At 46.9% G+C, this 20003-nt stretch overlaps 3 long non-coding RNA genes and 1 pseudogene across 4 annotated transcripts; 2 read left to right on the top strand and 2 right to left on the bottom strand.

Moving 5' to 3' along the window:
• Nucleotides 1–2098: 2098 nt before the first annotated feature.
• Nucleotides 2099–5260, top strand: LOC311582258. Its single transcript, XR_014774055.1, has 3 exons — nt 2099–2665; nt 4753–4888; nt 5090–5260. It is a non-coding gene; the product is annotated as an uncharacterized lncRNA (long non-coding RNA).
• A 679-nt stretch (nt 5261–5939) lies between these two features.
• On the top strand, nt 5940–7643 carry LOC311582262 (F-box/LRR-repeat protein 19-like; annotated as a pseudogene). Its single transcript has 2 exons — nt 5940–6012; nt 6072–7643. The product of its transcript is annotated as an F-box/LRR-repeat protein 19-like (transcript).
• Nucleotides 7644–12007: 4364 nt separating this feature from the next.
• Nucleotides 12008–13213, bottom strand: LOC311582261. Its single transcript, XR_014774057.1, has 2 exons — nt 13144–13213; nt 12008–12347 (listed from the first exon to the last, which is right to left on the bottom strand). It is a non-coding gene; the product is annotated as an uncharacterized lncRNA (long non-coding RNA).
• A 1010-nt stretch (nt 13214–14223) lies between these two features.
• Nucleotides 14224–17400, bottom strand: LOC311582260. Its single transcript, XR_014774056.1, has 3 exons — nt 16834–17400; nt 14615–14750; nt 14224–14413 (listed from the first exon to the last, which is right to left on the bottom strand). It is a non-coding gene; the product is annotated as an uncharacterized lncRNA (long non-coding RNA).
• Between the last annotated feature and the right edge of the window lie 2603 nt (nt 17401–20003).

Here is a 20003-nt window from a genome sequence, read left to right as displayed (position 1 = left end):
GCCCAAGCCTTAAATTAATGGAAAGAGTATGCAAAGTGATTCCTAGTCCCAGGAAGAAACTTCATATAAAACCTGCTGCTACTGTGGTCCAAGCGTGGTAGGGTCCATCCCTGCATAGAAGCCAATCTTGACAGGATCACCTTATTGTGCTGGTTCTAGAAACAAGAAAGACACAAAATTCAAAGATTCTTCCTCTGTGGTTTCAGTTCAGCAATGTCCCAGCTATTTATGTTTGGCAGCTTCATAGTCCCAGTGAGGAAACTGTGAGAGTTCATTGCATTGAAGCTGTGAGGATGAAGCCTAAGTTGCATTTTGAGACCACAAACAAGATGTTGAGACACCCAAGCCTTTGCGAAATCTGCATGGAGAGATGCAGATAGGGAGTGGAAGTAGCCAAACTGAGGGATGTATGAAAAGGTACAGGAATAGGTCATCTGAGCCCTTTGATGTGAAGGTCCATGTGTGTGAGACAGCGCTGCAGGATTTGGTGTTTGCCCTGCAGAGTTTCTTGCCTTGGTCTAATCTCCCCTCACTGTGTACACATTCCTATTTACTGGAATGAGAAGGACTATTCTGTGCCATTGTATGTTGGAAAGATAGAACTTGTTTAATGATTTTATAAGATGTGTCAATTAAGAGATTGTCCATAATTGTCAGAAGCGACTTTGGACATTAGAACAGTGTAGAAGCTATTGCTTTGAACATTTGAACAGTGTAGAGGCTGTTGCTTTGGACATTTAAGCAGTGTAGAGGCTGTAGCTTTTGACATTTGAACAATGTACAGTCTGTTGCTTTTGGCATTTGAACAGTGAACATGCTGTTGCATATTATTAGGACCATTACAATTAGACTAAATGCATTTGCATCACAGGGTGACCATAAGCTTATAGTGACCAGGGTGAGAATGCAGTTGTTTGAGTCAAAAAGCTCCTAGATTAGAGGTTGCCTTTGGGCACTTGTCTGGCTTTTGTGGCTTTCTTTGGGTAGCTTATGCATGCTTTTGTAGGAGGAGCCTTTCTAGATTCTGTTAGGGTATTGTGTACAGTTTACTCTTGTTCATTCAAATGCTGATTTCTCTACCCCACTATCTAGTTTGCATTGCGATGTTTATTTCAAGTATTTCTGGTGACAAGTTTGTATTGACATGTCACCATTTGTTCTCTTTTTTGCTAATAAAAGTCATCTAGCCAGTGCTGAGCAATACAGAGACTAGGGTGGGACATCCTGGTCCAGTGAGAGGAGGAGAAAGATCAGGAAGGGAAGGAAGGATGCCTTTGGACAGAACCAGGAAACACTAGGAGAAGAGAATTGGACCATAGAGACAAGAAAAATGAGAGGAAGATAAACTAGCTTGGAGGCTTAGTATTATGCTCTCTGCTAATTAAACAGATTCTAGTCTCTCTGTGTGGTGTTTTGGCTAAGGAATAAGCACTGATTATCTTAAAATTATAAATATTAATATCCATTCAACAAGATTCCTTATTGGGGATGAAATTTGATTGTCTAAAGACTCAATCCATTTCCTGTTCTTTGTGTCTACTGTGTTGTGGTTGAAACTGATCAGTTAGCTTCCTTCTCATGCTGTCATGCCTGCACCAGTATACACTCTATCCCTAAATCACATAAGATACAGTAGAACCAATTGCTACCCAATGCTAAGCTAATTTGCTAGTCTGATGTTTTTATATTTTTAAATTTGTTGTTTTTGTTTCTGTTTTTGGAAACAAAGTTTCTCTGTATAGTCCTAGCATTCCTGAAAGTAAGTATGTAGACCAGATAGTTGTCAAACTTGGAGATCCCCCTGACTCTGGCTCCAGAGTGCTGGGATTAGTTTGGGCCAACATGTCTGGCTGTTTTTTTACTGTTATTTTTTTTTTTTAAGATTTATTATTTATTCTTATGTATATAGTGCTCTTCCTTCATGTACATCTGCAGGCCAGAAGAGGGCATCAGATGGTTGTGAGCCACCATGTGGTTACTGGGAATTGAACTCAGGACCTCTGGAAGAGCAGTCAGTGCTCTTAACCTCTGAGCCATCTCTCTAGCTCCCTGTTATTTTTTTTTTTTTTAAATAAAGTTAGCGGAAGTTCTTGGAATGTAGGTTTTTGTACAAGGTAGCATATGCTATTGTGCTTATCTTCATCCACATCTTGAACTTTGAAATTTGGCAGAGAGTGTATTCTGTTTTTTAGAACGGCATGTATTCATGATATTAATATGACCTGTGCCTTCTGAGTCATTGCATTGCAGGCGTGTGACGTTCTTCCTACAAGGATTTGTTCGAATCTTTTGAATGAATATGAGTGTTTTTCCTGTATGCATGAACATGTATATCATGTGTGCCTCCTCCTCACTGCTGTCAGAACTCCTGAACTTGGAATAATGAATAGTTGTGAGCCCCGTGTAAATAATGACAATTGACCTCAATTATTTTTTCCTTCACTTTTCTTTTTCTTATTTTATTTCTTATTTTTATTTTTGGTTTTTCAACACAGTATTTCTTTGTGTAGCCTTGGCTGTCATGGACTCACTTTGCAGACTGGGCTGGCCTCGAACTCATAGTGATCTGCCTGCCTCTGTCTCCCAAGTGCTGAGATTAAAGGCGTATACCACCAATGCCCAGCTTACCTCAATTATCTTCAATACCAGCAAGAGCTTTTAACTGGTGAGCCATCTCTCCTGTCCTATTTTGTTTATTTATATTGCTATTATTTCCTTCTGTTCATTTATAAATGTTTAAACATGCATTCCCTTTTAGTAAAATCTTACTATTGTTATAGTATAAACTGGGGTACCTCAGGGTTATGGAAGATGAATATCAAACAGGAGTGAATGTATAATTCTTTGTAGGAACTTCAGTAAAGATCTCTGAGTTCTTTCTGTCTTTTTTGTTTGTTTGTTTGATTGATTTTTTTTTTTTTGAAGGGAGTCAGGATCTTAATATGTACGTCATGGCATAGAACAGGCTGGCACCTGCCTCTGCCTCCTGAGTGCAGGGATTAAAGGCATGAGCAAGGATACCCAGCTTGCCCATCATTTTTGTAGTTAGTAATTGTTCCTACAATTTCTCTGATGTGTGATCTGTGTGGTTCTTTCTCTATGTCTGTTAATTGACATTTCTCTTGCGAGGCTATTTCCTGTTCAAAGGACACAGAAACGACAGATGCCAAGAGATATGGAGGATTGGCAAAAGCAAGCCTGTGAGCCTCTGGAGGCAGCCCACTCATTTTTCACAGCTCTATCCCTTGGTTTAGGAAAAGCCTAAGTTATTTTGCCTCAAAACTGCTTCCTGTTGCTACACTGTCTTTCCATGCTTCTCTCTTGTGTCTGGCATAATGCATTATGCAGATCTCCTGCATAATCGTATGAAGGTGATTATATAGTTCCTGATAGTGATTTCTGAATAGATTCAAGTAACGTCTAGCCCTCCTACAAATTATCAAAAAACTGCTAGGAGTTCTGCGAACCACATGAATTACACCAGTAAGAAAAGCAAGATTAAACCACATTAATGATCAAGGGAATGCATTCATTCTAGGTTTAGTCCAGGCTGAGTCCTAGGTGTTTACCACAATAAGAAAGACCATATGAATATAAAAACAAAGAACAAATGGTTTTCTGTACAAGACAGGACAGACCCCTGTTTCTTGATAACAACCTTGGCACCAAAAACTCTTGTTTTAAATACATAATGTACATATGAAATAAGAAAAAGATAAAGCTTCTGCTTGGGACTCAGTGAGCTTATAGATAAAACTACTATTTAAACTTTAATGAGCAAAAAATGTTCAGTTAGATATAGTTCTAGTGAAATAAATTAAAGTCCTACTGTCATTCTCTTCTGTAATGATTGTATAGGGAAGATAAAAACCTATAGGACAAGAATAAAAGAGAGAGGGGCTTGCTAGAGCCTGTCCTACCCATTTACTATGTGTCTGTGTATATATGTTCACATGTGAATAGATATGTGTATGCATGTTTAAATATCTACATGTTGTTGTTGTTGTTGTTGTGTGTGTGTGTGTGTGTGTGTGTGTGTGTGTGTGTGTGTGTGTGTGTGTAAAATTGGGAACTCCCTTGTGTGTATGAATGTGTACCTGTCTGCATGTCTCATTGCTTACGTGTGCTGATATAGTGGAAGGTTCCCTGAGGATGGCCTGGATTTGCTGCATTCTTCGCAAAAGAGACTGCTAAAACCAATGCCATCACCACAGGAAAGCTTGTGGGAATCTGCTGTTCAAAGCCCATGTTTATTTTACTTGTATGAGTGTATGTTTAAAGTCTTTTTTTTTCCTCTTTTTTCCCCCCTCTCCTTCAAGCCACTGTTGAATGCCTAAGTAAGTCACTAAGTTTAAAAGCAAACTATGGTTTTTCTTTTACAGCCTCCTGCTGTTTACATCAGGAAACTGTCACAGCCACCTGCCCTTAGGTAATAGACTCCTTAGCTAAGGAGCGGCTTTGGCAGCAGAAGAGCCAGAAAAACCAAATAGCTCAATTGATAAAGCATCAGATAGTTCTTTGGAATTTGCCAACACTGTGTCCTGTGCAAATACTAATGTGTGTGTCAAGGCTGGCCCTTGATGGAGATGAACCTCGTTATTCAGTTTCCTTCTAAAATGACTTGGTGGTTACAGTAGAACTTTTGTGTCTGAAAATGAGTGGAGGAAGCACCAGAGTTACACGACTATGTTGTCAATGGTGCAGACATGTACAGTGATGTCAGTATCCTGCTTTCTGTGTACACATGTACAGCATACTTTAGGATGCAGTGACCTATGATGATGAGCATGTGAACTTCACTCGGAAGAGTGGGCTTTGCTGGATCCTTCCCAGAAGAGTCTCTACAAGGATGTGATGCTGGAGCCCTACAGGAACCAAGCTGCTGTAGGTAGGACTGAATTATGTTTTGCTTTTTAAAGTCAGGGGACAAATGTTTCTCTGTTACTGATGTTCTTCTGCAATTTCAAATGAGAATGAGGAAGAATGAGGTGAATAAATCAGGCATGGTTCTTAGAGACTCTGAATGTAATAACTTAAATTTTCTTAATTTCCAATAATATATAATATATTTCTTATACTATATTTTAAGCTACAATCTGGGAGACCATAATATTGAGGACCGTTGTCAAGTTCTAGAAGACATGGAGGGTCATTTTCATGTGCAAGCTGATACATGTCTTGCAGAAGAAATTTTAATGTGCCCTGCAAGTTTTAAAGAAAAGCAACAGTGTTAAAAAATGAAAAAACTGACCCCCCCTCTTTGCCCTGCCTCTGTGGGTCAGGCGGACCCAGGGGAGGGTGGTAGGTTGCAGCGACCGCCCCCCTCCCCCCGCCCCCCGTGAACCAGCAGTGGGAGGGGTTTGAACCCCGGAAATGGTGGGGAGCCCTGGATTTTCCCTGGACGTCTAGACAGTTGGACCTGAGAAGGGGCCAGTTAAAGGTTGGGGCCTTTGGGGAGAGGTGGGGGTGGGGAGCTGAGACTCGTACCGGGACTAAATGGGGCCTGGGCAGAAGCTGAGCACCCTGTGCCCAAGGAGCCCCCCGTTGGCCTTGAGTGGCTGAGTGACTGAGCCCCCCCCCCCCCAGAGCAGGACCTTCCCTTGGAAGGGCCTTGCAGCAGCCGGTGGGAGGGCCTGGCCTGGCGCTCCCGACCTCCACTCGCTGTTGTCCCGCCCTCCCCTGGAGGGAGGGGCCGAGCGCCCTCAGGAAGCATAGACCTAGGCTTTCCGAGAGTTTCCCGCCCTGCGTTGCCACTGGCCGCCTACCCGCCAGGAGATGGCTCCCGGGACACGTGAGAGTCTTCGGTGATGTTGACACTCCCAATGTCTTCGAGCAGCCAGGGCCCTGGGGCTGGAGCGCACCAACGCGGAACCTGCTGCTGCCGCCGCTGCCAGGCCTGTGTGCGAACTGAGTGTGGGGACTGCCATTTCTGAGGAGACATGAAGAAACTGGGGGAGTTGGCGGGGCGGGCGCATGAAGTGGTCTTGCCTGCTTCGGCAGTGCGCTGTGCCCGTGCTTCCACACACAGCTGTATGCGTGTGCTGAGTGCGGGGACTGCCATTTCTGAGGAGACCTGAAGAAGCTGGGGACGTCGGTGGGGCGGGCGCATGAAGCAGTCTTCCCTGCTTCAGCAGTGCGCTGCGCAGCTGTGTTCCTTCTGTGTGGGGAAGCTGGGAAGGAGGAAGGTGCATGGAGAGGAAGAGAAGTTTGGTTTGAGCCTCATGGAGTATACAGTCTGCAACGGGATCATCCACCCTGGCTGCCTGAAGATGGGAAAGGCTGAGGGTACTATCAATTCAGAGATCCCCAACTGCTGGGAGTGCCCCCAAGGTACCCAGGAAGGATGGACAAGGATGCAGGTGAGGGTCCAGGGCACCACAGGGTTGACAGTGGTGAGGGGTGGATGGAAGCTGACAGAGGAGCCACCACCTCCACCTCTGCCCAGAAGAAAGGGAACCTTACCTGCTGGCCCTCCCCCTGAACATGTGTCTGGGCCCCCAAACAGAAGGAGTGGGAGGCAGGGAATGAGACCCCCGACCCCAAGGAAAAAGGTGAAAGGAGGCCAAGAGAGGCACTTGAAGAAGGTGGGTGGAGATGCCTGCCTCCTCTGAGGAGCAGACCCAGGCAGCCCTGGCCTTCTCCCCTAACCCCCACCCCCCACCCCCCAGGCTTCGGAATCCCAGCCAGGCATTCTCATTCTGCCACCCTAGGCTCCCTCCCGAGAACTGGGAGAAACTCAAGCCACCTATGGCTTCTGCTGAGGGCCCGGCAGCACCATTCCTATCACCACAGAGGGAGAAACTCGAGCGTTTCAAGCATATGTGCCAGCTGCTGGAGCGGGTGCCTGATACCTCTTCTTCCTCCTAGGACTCAGACACAGACTCAGACTCCTAGGGCACATAGCTTAGTAAGGACAAAGCTCCTGGGGAGGCCTGGAATGTCCTTCAGCCAGCCTGGGGCAGCTCTGGCGAGAAGAAAACCATGGGGTAGCGGTGGGCTAAATGCCCTGGCAGTGGGGGAAGCACTGCTCAGTTGACCCCTGGGCCCTGCCCCACCACCATAGCCTCCACAGTTATGTGCCTCCCCACCCCAAGCCCTGAGCCTGACACTCTGCCTTTGCTGCTGCCTCGGGCTGCATGGCTCCATGTCTTTCAGCACCTTGGACCCTGAGAGCGATGTGTCTGCATGCGAGTCTGCCAGACTTTGAGCTGCTGGTGCTACAAGCGTCTGTGGCCTCGGATGGACCTAAGCCGGAGGAAGCCGCTGACCCCACCCATGCTTAATGGGGTGGTTTGCCACCAGCCATGTGCTCTGGACCTCAGATGGACAGGTGTTTCCACAAAAAGCAGCTCATGCGTTTTCTGAACCGACTGTAAGGCTTGCAGGAGTTGGTGCTTTCTGGGTGGTCCTGGCACTCCACCTCTGCCCTGGGCTCCACCCCACTGCCTGCACCGTGCTTCTTGGACCTCCATTGGATTAAAGATGTAAAAGACTACCAGTTCCTGGACCTCTTGCCCTCATTTCACCGCCTAACGTGAGGCCAGGTTATTTTCTTCATGACTTGACACTCCTCAGTTTAATATCTTGGGATTTCTGCCCCGGGACTTGAGCCAGCCTTCCCTTTTCCCACCTGCACTGATATCTTTGGGGATCTTTCCTTCCCATCTCTGCCTTCCACCTGCTACGTTGTCCATCCCCTTGGGGGCGTGGGTCAAGAGGTACAGGGGAGGTGCTGAGCCAAAGGGATGGTGGGGTGGTGAAGGTGCAAGTCTTTAGTAGAGAAGAGTGAGGGGGCAGGATACTGGGAGCCATGGGGCTGTGGGAGGTGATGGATGGGTGCGGGGAGGGCAGAGAGCAGACCAACAGGGTTCAGGGAACAAAGACCAGTTGGGTGGGATGGGGGTCCAAAAAGGGGAAACCAGAGGAGCAGTTGGGGATCCAGTAGTTAGATAGGGGGCTCTATAAACCAGGAAATGCCAGGACTGGGGCCCGGGAGAGGAGCAGATGTGGGGCTCGTTCCCTCTCTGTGGGGTTGCTCCTCTCCCTTCCCCCTGTCCAGATTTCAGTTCTTTCCCTGACCCTGACTCCTTGAACGTCACTGAAAATGGCAGCTATTACAAGGAGTGGGGGCTGCGAGTCAACCTGCTGTTCAGCTTGTGGCCCAGGGGAGTGGTGAGGGATAGCCCAGACCCCTGCTTGGCTCTCTACACCGTACTTGAACATTCATCTGTACTTAACCAGGGGACTGTGATGTGAGGGGACCAGCTTGACCTAAACTGGGCTAATGGGCACTCCGTTTGGACTGTCCCACCCCCAGCTCTCTTGCATTGCTGTCCCAAACAGCTCTACCACTCTGACCTGATGGTGGATTTCAGCTTAAAGATGGGCAAGATGGGACTCCTCCAGTGTTGGCTCAGTTTATTAACAATTGAACTTTATTATACAACCCAACTAACACACACAAGAAGAAAAAAAAGGTTAAAGGGATAGAAGAGTAAACTTCCTTGAATCTTTTGGCAGGACGGGTCCTTAGGTGTCTCTGTCCCACGAGCTGGTCCAGTCCCTTCCTCTCTCTCCGCCCCTCCTCCTTCTCTCCTTCTACCTCTTGTTTTTCTCTCCCCCATCTTCCCAGTCATATGCAAAGGGCGGTCCCTTCTCCCTTCGAGGGTCAATTAGGAAAACAATAGCCAGGGTGGGGTTCCTAGGTAGGCTTCCTGAATTCCAAGCCCAGGAAGGCTCCAAACAGTCTCTCACAAGGTATTCATGGTGTGCCCCAGGGGTAAAAGCCCGCCAAGACTGCTTCCACCTGCGACAAAGCTTAATCTTTCCCACACTCCAGCTTGGCTCATCCCATTCTTTCATTGTCATGGAAACGTGTGTCCCATTTGCCCAGGGAACTGCCACTCCTGGTTGCCATGGAAATAGCAGCCAATGGACCCTTCCAGAAATCAGTGCTAAGACTGGAAACAGTCCCTCTTAGTTGCTGTGGGAACTTAGTTAACAGACTCTTGGCACCTCCCCCTCTCCCCTCTCCCCACCCCTTTCCTTCTTCCAGTGTGAGTGTGGGGTTTCAAGAGCCTGAGGGAGGAGTTGGGTCCAGGTCCCACTCAATTTAGACCAGGAGGAACCGGATTGTACCACATGGGGGTGGGGGAGGGGAATCTATCCACATACCTCAGTTTACAGGAAGGTGCGTGGGTTGGAGGTGGGTGCTGGGCAGACCAAAGGCAGATGGGAGGGGTGTGCCTGGGGTTGGAGAAAAGCTTGACCTTGGGAGAACTTGAGGGAGGGAAGAAAGCACCCCGGCAAGGGGCAAGTGTGGGACCCAGCTGGTCTGGACCCTTAAACCCCCAAATCTGTACAATACGGTTTGCTATAGAACTCAGAATCTTCAAAAAACAAAAAACAAAAAAACAAAAAAAAACAAAATCAAAAAACAAATGAACAAAAACATATGAAATAAACCAAAACCCCACTGCTTTAAGTTCAGTGATGATTATTATATTCTCATAAAACCACGCACCGCAATGTCAGGAATCCGGTTTATGGTGTTTTTTTTTTCTCTTCAATTTATTTATTTATTATGTATACAGTGTTCTGCCTGCATGCACATCTGCACACCAGAAGAGGGCACCAGATCGCATTATAGATTGCTGTGAGCCACCATGTGTTTGCTGGGAATTGAACTCAGGACCTCTGGAAGAGGTCATTGTTTCCTTGTTTCAGTTCTTAGATGAATGTCTTAAGAACACAAATCAGGGCTGGAGAGATGGCTCAGAGGTTAAGTGCACTGTCCGCTCTTCCAGAGGTCCTGAGTTCAATTCCCAGCAAACACATGGTGGCTCACAGCAATCTATAATGCGATCTGGTGCCCTCTTCTGGTGTGCAGATGTGCATGCAGGCAGAACACTGTATACATAATAAATAAATAAATTGAAGAGAAAAAAAAAACACCATAAACCGGATTCCTGACATTGCGGTGCGTGGTTTTATGAGAATATAATAATCATCACTGAACTTAAAGCAGTGGGGTTTTGGTTTATTTCATATGTTTTTGTTCATTTGTTTTTTGATTTTGTTTTTTTTTGTTTTTTTGTTTTTTGTTTTTTGAAGATTCTGAGTTCTATAGCAAACCGTATTGTACAGATTTGGGGGTTTAAGGGTCCAGACCAGCTGGGTCCCACACTTGCCCCTTGCCGGGGTGCTTTCTTCCCTCCCTCAAGTTCTCCCAAGGTCAAGCTTTTCTCCAACCCCAGGCACACCCCTCCCATCTGCCTTTGGTCTGCCCAGCACCCACCTCCAACCCACGCACCTTCCTGTAAACTGAGGTATGTGGATAGATTCCCCTCCCCCACCCCCATGTGGTACAATCCGGTTCCTCCTGGTCTAAATTGAGTGGGACCTGGACCCAACTCCTCCCTCAGGCTCTTGAAACCCCACACTCACACTGGAAGAAGGAAAGGGGTGGGGAGAGGGGAGAGGGGGAGGTGCCAAGAGTCTGTTAACTAAGTTCCCACAGCAACTAAGAGGGACTGTTTCCAGTCTTAGCACTGATTTCTGGAAGGGTCCATTGGCTGCTATTTCCATGGCAACCAGGAGTGGCAGTTCCCTGGGCAAATGGGACACACGTTTCCATGACAATGAAAGAATGGGATGAGCCAAGCTGGAGTGTGGGAAAGATTAAGCTTTGTCGCAGGTGGAAGCAGTCTTGGCGGGCTTTTACCCCTGGGGCACACCATGAATACCTTGTGAGAGACTGTTTGGAGCCTTCCTGGGCTTGGAATTCAGGAAGCCTACCTAGGAACCCCACCCTGGCTATTGTTTTCCTAATTGACCCTCGAAGGGAGAAGGGACCGCCCTTTGCATATGACTGGGAAGATGGGGGAGAGAAAAACAAGAGGTAGAAGGAGAGAAGGAGGAGGGGCGGAGAGAGAGGAAGGGACTGGACCAGCTCGTGGGACAGAGACACCTAAGGACCCGTCCTGCCAAAAGATTCAAGGAAGTTTACTCTTCTATCCCTTTAACCTTTTTTTTCTTCTTGTGTGTGTTAGTTGGGTTGTATAATAAAGTTCAATTGTTAATAAACTGAGCCAACACTGGAGGAGTCCCATCTTGCCCATCTTTAAGCTGAAATCCACCATCAGGTCAGAGTGGTAGAGCTGTTTGGGACAGCAATGCAAGAGAGCTGGGGGTGGGACAGTCCAAACGGAGTGCCCATTAGCCCAGTTTAGGTCAAGCTGGTCCCCTCACATCACAGTCCCCTGGTTAAGTACAGATGAATGTTCAAGTACGGTGTAGAGAGCCAAGCAGGGGTCTGGGCTATCCCTCACCACTCCCCTGGGCCACAAGCTGAACAGCAGGTTGACTCGCAGCCCCCACTCCTTGTAATAGCTGCCATTTTCAGTGACGTTCAAGGAGTCAGGGTCAGGGAAAGAACTGAAATCTGGACAGGGGGAAGGGAGAGGAGCAACCCCACAGAGAGGGAACGAGCCCCACATCTGCTCCTCTCCCGGGCCCCAGTCCTGGCATTTCCTGGTTTATAGAGCCCCCTATCTAACTACTGGATCCCCAACTGCTCCTCTGGTTTCCCCTTTTTGGACCCCCATCCCACCCAACTGGTCTTTGTTCCCTGAACCCTGTTGGTCTGCTCTCTGCCCTCCCCGCACCCATCCATCACCTCCCACAGCCCCATGGCTCCCAGTATCCTGCCCCCTCACTCTTCTCTACTAAAGACTTGCACCTTCACCACCCCACCATCCCTTTGGCTCAGCACCTCCCCTGTACCTCTTGACCCACGCCCCCAAGGGGATGGACAACGTAGCAGGTGGAAGGCAGAGATGGGAAGGAAAGATCCCCAAAGATATCAGTGCAGGTGGGAAAAGGGAAGGCTGGCTCAAGTCCCGGGGCAGAAATCCCAAGATATTAAACTGAGGAGTGTCAAGTCATGAAGAAAATAACCTGGCCTCACGTTAGGCGGTGAAATGAGGGCAAGAGGTCCAGGAACTGGTAGTCTTTTACATCTTTAATCCAATGGAGGTCCAAGAAGCACGGTGCAGGCAGTGGGGTGGAGCCCAGGGCAGAGGTGGAGTGCCAGGACCACCCAGAAAGCACCAACTCCTGCAAGCCTTACAGTCGGTTCAGAAAACGCATGAGCTGCTTTTTGTGGAAACACCTGTCCATCTGAGGTCCAGAGCACATGGCTGGTGGCAAACCACCCCATTAAGCATGGGTGGGGTCAGCGGCTTCCTCCGGCTTAGGTCCATCCGAGGCCACAGACGCTTGTAGCACCAGCAGCTCAAAGTCTGGCAGACTCGCATGCAGACACATCGCTCTCAGGGTCCAAGGTGCTGAAAGACATGGAGCCATGCAGCCCGAGGCAGCAGCAAAGGCAGAGTGTCAGGCTCAGGGCTTGGGGTGGGGAGGCACATAACTGTGGAGGCTATGGTGGTGGGGCAGGGCCCAGGGGTCAACTGAGCAGTGCTTCCCCCACTGCCAGGGCATTTAGCCCACCGCTACCCCATGGTTTTCTTCTCGCCAGAGCTGCCCCAGGCTGGCTGAAGGACATTCCAGGCCTCCCCAGGAGCTTTGTCCTTACTAAGCTATGTGCCCTAGGAGTCTGAGTCTGTGTCTGAGTCCTAGGAGGAAGAAGAGGTATCAGGCACCCGCTCCAGCAGCTGGCACATATGCTTGAAACGCTCGAGTTTCTCCCTCTGTGGTGATAGGAATGGTGCTGCCGGGCCCTCAGCAGAAGCCATAGGTGGCTTGAGTTTCTCCCAGTTCTCGGGAGGGAGCCTAGGGTGGCAGAATGAGAATGCCTGGCTGGGATTCCGAAGCCTGGGGGGTGGGGGGTGGGGGTTAGGGGAGAAGGCCAGGGCTGCCTGGGTCTGCTCCTCAGAGGAGGCAGGCATCTCCACCCACCTTCTTCAAGTGCCTCTCTTGGCCTCCTTTCACCTTTTTCCTTGGGGTCGGGGGTCTCATTCCCTGCCTCCCACTCCTTCTGTTTGGGGGCCCAGACACATGTTCAGGGGGAGGGCCAGCAGGTAAGGTTCCCTTTCTTCTGGGCAGAGGTGGAGGTGGTGGCTCCTCTGTCAGCTTCCATCCACCCCTCACCACTGTCAACCCTGTGGTGCCCTGGACCCTCACCTGCATCCTTGTCCATCCTTCCTGGGTACCTTGGGGGCACTCCCAGCAGTTGGGGATCTCTGAATTGATAGTACCCTCAGCCTTTCCCATCTTCAGGCAGCCAGGGTGGATGATCCCGTTGCAGACTGTATACTCCATGAGGCTCAAACCAAACTTCTCTTCCTCTCCATGCACCTTCCTCCTTCCCAGCTTCCCCACACAGAAGGAACACAGCTGCGCAGCGCACTGCTGAAGCAGGGAAGACTGCTTCATGCGCCCGCCCCACCGACGTCCCCAGCTTCTTCAGGTCTCCTCAGAAATGGCAGTCCCCGCACTCAGCACACGCATACAGCTGTGTGTGGAAGCACGGGCACAGCGCACTGCCGAAGCAGGCAAGACCACTTCATGCGCCCGCCCCGCCAACTCCCCCAGTTTCTTCATGTCTCCTCAGAAATGGCAGTCCCCACACTCAGTTCGCACACAGGCCTGGCAGCGGCGGCAGCAGCAGGTTCCGCGTTGGTGCGCTCCAGCCCCAGGGCCCTGGCTGCTCGAAGACATTGGGAGTGTCAACATCACCGAAGACTCTCACGTGTCCCGGGAGCCATCTCCTGGCGGGTAGGCGGCCAGTGGCAACGCAGGGCGGGAAACTCTCGGAAAGCCTAGGTCTATGCTTCCTGAGGGCGCTCGGCCCCTCCCTCCAGGGGAGGGCGGGACAACAGCGAGTGGAGGTCGGGAGCGCCAGGCCAGGCCCTCCCACCGGCTGCTGCAAGGCCCTTCCAAGGGAAGGTCCTGCTCTGGGGGGGGGGGGGCTCAGTCACTCAGCCACTCAAGGCCAACGGGGGGCTCCTTGGGCACAGGGTGCTCAGCTTCTGCCCAGGCCCCATTTAGTCCCGGTACGAGTCTCAGCTCCCCACCCCCACCTCTCCCCAAAGGCCCCAACCTTTAACTGGCCCCTTCTCAGGTCCAACTGTCTAGACGTCCAGGGAAAATCCAGGGCTCCCCACCATTTCCGGGGTTCAAACCCCTCCCACTGCTGGTTCACGGGGGGCGGGGGGAGGGGGGCGGTCGCTGCAACCTACCACCCTCCCCTGGGTCCGCCTGACCCACAGAGGCAGGGCAAAGAGGGGGGGTCAGTTTTTTCATTTTTTAACACTGTTGCTTTTCTTTAAAACTTGCAGGGCACATTAAAATTTCTTCTGCAAGACATGTATCAGCTTGCACATGAAAATGACCCTCCATGTCTTCTAGAACTTGACAACGGTCCTCAATATTATGGTCTCCCAGATTGTAGCTTAAAATATAGTATAAGAAATATATTATATATTATTGGAAATTAAGAAAATTTAAGTTATTACATTCAGAGTCTCTAAGAACCATGCCTGATTTATTCACCTCATTCTTCCTCATTCTCATTTGAAATTGCAGAAGAACATCAGTAACAGAGAAACATTTGTCCCCTGACTTTAAAAAGCAAAACATAATTCAGTCCTACCTACAGCAGCTTGGTTCCTGTAGGGCTCCAGCATCACATCCTTGTAGAGACTCTTCTGGGAAGGATCCAGCAAAGCCCACTCTTCCGAGTGAAGTTCACATGCTCATCATCATAGGTCACTGCATCCTAAAGTATGCTGTACATGTGTACACAGAAAGCAGGATACTGACATCACTGTACATGTCTGCACCATTGACAACATAGTCGTGTAACTCTGGTGCTTCCTCCACTCATTTTCAGACACAAAAGTTCTACTGTAACCACCAAGTCATTTTAGAAGGAAACTGAATAACGAGGTTCATCTCCATCAAGGGCCAGCCTTGACACACACATTAGTATTTGCACAGGACACAGTGTTGGCAAATTCCAAAGAACTATCTGATGCTTTATCAATTGAGCTATTTGGTTTTTCTGGCTCTTCTGCTGCCAAAGCCGCTCCTTAGCTAAGGAGTCTATTACCTAAGGGCAGGTGGCTGTGACAGTTTCCTGATGTAAACAGCAGGAGGCTGTAAAAGAAAAACCATAGTTTGCTTTTAAACTTAGTGACTTACTTAGGCATTCAACAGTGGCTTGAAGGAGAGGGGGGAAAAAAGAGGAAAAAAAAAGACTTTAAACATACACTCATACAAGTAAAATAAACATGGGCTTTGAACAGCAGATTCCCACAAGCTTTCCTGTGGTGATGGCATTGGTTTTAGCAGTCTCTTTTGCGAAGAATGCAGCAAATCCAGGCCATCCTCAGGGAACCTTCCACTATATCAGCACACGTAAGCAATGAGACATGCAGACAGGTACACATTCATACACACAAGGGAGTTCCCAATTTTACACACACACACACACACACACACACACACACACACACACACACACACCAACAACAACAACAACATGTAGATATTTAAACATGCATACACATATCTATTCACATGTGAACATATATACACAGACACATAGTAAATGGGTAGGACAGGCTCTAGCAAGCCCCTCTCTCTTTTATTCTTGTCCTATAGGTTTTTATCTTCCCTATACAATCATTACAGAAGAGAATGACAGTAGGACTTTAATTTATTTCACTAGAACTATATCTAACTGAACATTTTTTGCTCATTAAAGTTTAAATAGTAGTTTTATCTATAAGCTCACTGAGTCCCAAGCAGAAGCTTTATCTTTTTCTTATTTCATATGTACATTATGTATTTAAAACAAGAGTTTTTGGTGCCAAGGTTGTTATCAAGAAACAGGGGTCTGTCCTGTCTTGTACAGAAAACCATTTGTTCTTTGTTTTTATATTCATATGGTCTTTCTTATTGTGGTAAACACCTAGGACTCAGCCTGGACTAAACCTAGAATGAATGCATTCCCTTGATCATTAATGTGGTTTAATCTTGCTTTTCTTACTGGTGTAATTCATGTGGTTCGCAGAACTCCTAGCAGTTTTTTGATAATTTGTAGGAGGGCTAGACGTTACTTGAATCTATTCAGAAATCACTATCAGGAACTATATAATCACCTTCATACGATTATGCAGGAGATCTGCATAATGCATTATGCCAGACACAAGAGAGAAGCATGGAAAGACAGTGTAGCAACAGGAAGCAGTTTTGAGGCAAAATAACTTAGGCTTTTCCTAAACCAAGGGATAGAGCTGTGAAAAATGAGTGGGCTGCCTCCAGAGGCTCACAGGCTTGCTTTTGCCAATCCTCCATATCTCTTGGCATCTGTCGTTTCTGTGTCCTTTGAACAGGAAATAGCCTCGCAAGAGAAATGTCAATTAACAGACATAGAGAAAGAACCACACAGATCACACATCAGAGAAATTGTAGGAACAATTACTAACTACAAAAATGATGGGCAAGCTGGGTATCCTTGCTCATGCCTTTAATCCCTGCACTCAGGAGGCAGAGGCAGGTGCCAGCCTGTTCTATGCCATGACGTACATATTAAGATCCTGACTCCCTTCAAAAAAAAAAAAATCAATCAAACAAACAAACAAAAAAGACAGAAAGAACTCAGAGATCTTTACTGAAGTTCCTACAAAGAATTATACATTCACTCCTGTTTGATATTCATCTTCCATAACCCTGAGGTACCCCAGTTTATACTATAACAATAGTAAGATTTTACTAAAAGGGAATGCATGTTTAAACATTTATAAATGAACAGAAGGAAATAATAGCAATATAAATAAACAAAATAGGACAGGAGAGATGGCTCACCAGTTAAAAGCTCTTGCTGGTATTGAAGATAATTGAGGTAAGCTGGGCATTGGTGGTATACGCCTTTAATCTCAGCACTTGGGAGACAGAGGCAGGCAGATCACTATGAGTTCGAGGCCAGCCCAGTCTGCAAAGTGAGTCCATGACAGCCAAGGCTACACAAAGAAATACTGTGTTGAAAAACCAAAAATAAAAATAAGAAATAAAATAAGAAAAAGAAAAGTGAAGGAAAAAATAATTGAGGTCAATTGTCATTATTTACACGGGGCTCACAACTATTCATTATTCCAAGTTCAGGAGTTCTGACAGCAGTGAGGAGGAGGCACACATGATATACATGTTCATGCATACAGGAAAAACACTCATATTCATTCAAAAGATTCGAACAAATCCTTGTAGGAAGAACGTCACACGCCTGCAATGCAATGACTCAGAAGGCACAGGTCATATTAATATCATGAATACATGCCGTTCTAAAAAACAGAATACACTCTCTGCCAAATTTCAAAGTTCAAGATGTGGATGAAGATAAGCACAATAGCATATGCTACCTTGTACAAAAACCTACATTCCAAGAACTTCCGCTAACTTTATTTAAAAAAAAAAAAAATAACAGGGAGCTAGAGAGATGGCTCAGAGGTTAAGAGCACTGACTGCTCTTCCAGAGGTCCTGAGTTCAATTCCCAGTAACCACATGGTGGCTCACAACCATCTGATGCCCTCTTCTGGCCTGCAGATGTACATGAAGGAAGAGCACTATATACATAAGAATAAATAATAAATCTTAAAAAAAAAAAATAACAGTAAAAAAACAGCCAGACATGTTGGCCCAAACTAATCCCAGCACTCTGGAGCCAGAGTCAGGGGGATCTCCAAGTTTGACAACTATCTGGTCTACATACTTACTTTCAGGAATGCTAGGACTATACAGAGAAACTTTGTTTCCAAAAACAGAAACAAAAACAACAAATTTAAAAATATAAAAACATCAGACTAGCAAATTAGCTTAGCATTGGGTAGCAATTGGTTCTACTGTATCTTATGTGATTTAGGGATAGAGTGTATACTGGTGCAGGCATGACAGCATGAGAAGGAAGCTAACTGATCAGTTTCAACCACAACACAGTAGACACAAAGAACAGGAAATGGATTGAGTCTTTAGACAATCAAATTTCATCCCCAATAAGGAATCTTGTTGAATGGATATTAATATTTATAATTTTAAGATAATCAGTGCTTATTCCTTAGCCAAAACACCACACAGAGAGACTAGAATCTGTTTAATTAGCAGAGAGCATAATACTAAGCCTCCAAGCTAGTTTATCTTCCTCTCATTTTTCTTGTCTCTATGGTCCAATTCTCTTCTCCTAGTGTTTCCTGGTTCTGTCCAAAGGCATCCTTCCTTCCCTTCCTGATCTTTCTCCTCCTCTCACTGGACCAGGATGTCCCACCCTAGTCTCTGTATTGCTCAGCACTGGCTAGATGACTTTTATTAGCAAAAAAGAGAACAAATGGTGACATGTCAATACAAACTTGTCACCAGAAATACTTGAAATAAACATCGCAATGCAAACTAGATAGTGGGGTAGAGAAATCAGCATTTGAATGAACAAGAGTAAACTGTACACAATACCCTAACAGAATCTAGAAAGGCTCCTCCTACAAAAGCATGCATAAGCTACCCAAAGAAAGCCACAAAAGCCAGACAAGTGCCCAAAGGCAACCTCTAATCTAGGAGCTTTTTGACTCAAACAACTGCATTCTCACCCTGGTCACTATAAGCTTATGGTCACCCTGTGATGCAAATGCATTTAGTCTAATTGTAATGGTCCTAATAATATGCAACAGCATGTTCACTGTTCAAATGCCAAAAGCAACAGACTGTACATTGTTCAAATGTCAAAAGCTACAGCCTCTACACTGCTTAAATGTCCAAAGCAACAGCCTCTACACTGTTCAAATGTTCAAAGCAATAGCTTCTACACTGTTCTAATGTCCAAAGTCGCTTCTGACAATTATGGACAATCTCTTAATTGACACATCTTATAAAATCATTAAACAAGTTCTATCTTTCCAACATACAATGGCACAGAATAGTCCTTCTCATTCCAGTAAATAGGAATGTGTACACAGTGAGGGGAGATTAGACCAAGGCAAGAAACTCTGCAGGGCAAACACCAAATCCTGCAGCGCTGTCTCACACACATGGACCTTCACATCAAAGGGCTCAGATGACCTATTCCTGTACCTTTTCATACATCCCTCAGTTTGGCTACTTCCACTCCCTATCTGCATCTCTCCATGCAGATTTCGCAAAGGCTTGGGTGTCTCAACATCTTGTTTGTGGTCTCAAAATGCAACTTAGGCTTCATCCTCACAGCTTCAATGCAATGAACTCTCACAGTTTCCTCACTGGGACTATGAAGCTGCCAAACATAAATAGCTGGGACATTGCTGAACTGAAACCACAGAGGAAGAATCTTTGAATTTTGTGTCTTTCTTGTTTCTAGAACCAGCACAATAAGGTGATCCTGTCAAGATTGGCTTCTATGCAGGGATGGACCCTACCACGCTTGGACCACAGTAGCAGCAGGTTTTATATGAAGTTTCTTCCTGGGACTAGGAATCACTTTGCATACTCTTTCCATTAATTTAAGGCTTGGGCAGGAGGAAGTATTGCCCTTAAAGCACCTTGTTAGGCTTCCAATCCAGATCAAGGGCCCTCTTTCTTTTCTCCTTGAAAAGTCCTGCTTTTGTTTCAGCATTTGCTGAAAGTTTGAAAAACCAAAAACCAATGTGTTAACCATATCAATCACTTAAGTAACAAAAACCCAAACTGATGATTACAACTGGAAAACACAGAGTTGCCAAGAAATGAGAGGCAAACCTTCAGGATCAAGAAGAGACAACTAACACTGTTTCTCCACAGAAAGTTCACAAAGTAACAAACGCTAAAGGAACTCATAACACACTCAAAATCAAGTAAACAGATACCAAAGAGAAGAATACAAAGAACCAGGGAGCAGCAGCAGCACCTGAGACCGGGCGGGGCATGGTCACGCCCACCGCACTGTGGGAGCCTAGTGGCCGCCAAGCTCCCGAGAGGCTGACAGGGGCATCAGAGGCTCTGAAGCCTGGGGCCTCTGGCCCTTTGCCACTGCTACTGGGGT

The sequence above is a fragment of the Acomys minous genome, assembly GCF_964271855.1.
Source record: "Acomys minous genome assembly, contig: SUPER_13_unloc_1, whole genome shotgun sequence".
NCBI classification, from domain to species: Eukaryota; Metazoa; Chordata; class Mammalia; order Rodentia; family Muridae; genus Acomys; species Acomys minous.
The sequence above is the reverse complement of the archived record's forward strand: the minus strand, read 5'-3'. Positions and strand labels throughout refer to the sequence as shown.